Source organism: Hylobates moloch, unplaced genomic scaffold (assembly GCF_009828535.3).
Source record: "Hylobates moloch isolate HMO894 unplaced genomic scaffold, HMol_V3 SCAFFOLD_393, whole genome shotgun sequence".
NCBI classification, from domain to species: domain Eukaryota; kingdom Metazoa; phylum Chordata; class Mammalia; order Primates; family Hylobatidae; genus Hylobates; species Hylobates moloch.
This window is the reverse complement of record NW_026652668.1, coordinates 1-616: the sequence shown is the minus strand read 5'-3', so window position 1 is coordinate 616 and position 616 is coordinate 1.

The following is a 616-nucleotide window of genomic DNA, read 5'->3' as shown; positions in this document are numbered from 1 at the left end:
CAACTTCTTTTATGGAGTTTTGCTTGCTTCCAACAGTGAAGTCAAGTTTTCTTCCTTTCATACTGATAAAAGGCAGGTAATTCCTTTCTGGAGTTTCAGCTCACCTCCAATAGAAAAGGTGAGTTTGAGTTTCTTCTTGCTTCTAAAATGGCAGAATGCAGTCTTCAGCCAGGACCCCATTCCTAGATATGTAGCTGAATTGGGTTTTATTTGTTTTGTAAATTCTCCTTAATGACTAAATGGTAAAACTGACAACCAGCTGGTCTTAATTTTCTCTTACTATTAGAGCATTCAGTGATCATATTGTTGGCTTTTGTTGTTATTATTCCAGTCTTTCTCCCATCTGATTTGACCAACTCTACTGGACCTGGTCAAATCCAAATAAAAATTCCAAATTATAGAGAACAAGGCCTCTGAATTGTCTGAAATTCCTCACAGCTGCAAAAAGAAAAAACCCTGCACTTGGTTTCTGTGTTTGCTTCTTGTCTTTCTTTTCTTTCCCCTATTCCTCCTTCTCCTTTTCAATCTTTTGTACCAAGAAAAATATCTACAGCAGGCTTCTAATGACTTGAACTCCTCAAAGAACTCAAAACAAAGATGCCACTCACCCCTTTTT